Source organism: Myotis brandtii, unplaced genomic scaffold (assembly GCF_000412655.1).
Source record: "Myotis brandtii unplaced genomic scaffold, ASM41265v1 scaffold1381, whole genome shotgun sequence".
Lineage (NCBI taxonomy): Eukaryota > Metazoa > Chordata > Mammalia > Chiroptera > Vespertilionidae > Myotis > Myotis brandtii.
Window position 1 is genome coordinate 240898 of NW_005354921.1, and position 702 is coordinate 241599.

The 702-nt window shown below is 40.5% G+C and overlaps 1 long non-coding RNA gene across 1 annotated transcript in view; it reads left to right on the forward strand.

Moving 5' to 3' along the window:
• LOC106725133 overlaps positions 1-702 on the forward strand; it is a 27641-nt gene continuing 26939 nt past the window's right edge. The window contains exons 1-2 of the long non-coding RNA XR_001361001.1: positions 1-11; positions 346-348. This is a non-coding gene — a long non-coding RNA (uncharacterized LOC106725133). The remainder of the gene's footprint in view (positions 12-345; positions 349-702) is intronic.

Below are 702 nucleotides of genomic sequence, written 5' to 3' on the forward strand. Positions count from 1 at the left end.
CACAGACAAAAGTTTGAGGTCTTCCCTTCCTGGCACTCAAACCCCAAGCTGTGGCCTGGTGTGGGACTGGGACCCCTAACTCCTCACAGACAGACCTCCACAGCTGAGATATCCCTCCTGATTTTTATTCACCACACGTGGGTGTGGGGGCAGCCCATCCCATGTCTCCAGTCACTCCTCGCAGTCTCGATGTGGCTTCTTCCTTATAGCCTTAGTTATAGGACTTCTTTTCAGCTAGATTTCAGGAAATTCTGGATGACTGTCCTGTAGTTTAATTGTAATTTTGCTATGGTTGTGGGCGAATGCAAGTACCACATTTACCTATGCCACCATCTTGACCAGAAGTCTGTAACTATCAGTTTTGGCTTTAAATGTGACCTTTTTCACAGATTTCTCCTCTAACCACCCTTTCTAAAGTAAATATGCCCCTTTTCCTTCTTTATCAATTCATCTTATTTCCCTTTAATGTTCTTATCCAATGTACAGGGTGGGGCAAGAGTAGGTTTAGAGTTGTGAGTATGTGAAAGTTTATTTATTCTTGCATTATTTTTTTAAAGAGTGTTGTAATGTACCCCGCGAATCACAGAAGGATGCCTCAAGAAGTCGAATTAAAGAGTCACATTTATTTATTTATTTTATTTTTTAATATATTTTATTGATTTTTTACTGAGAGGAAGGGAGAGAGATAGAGAGCTAGAAAAG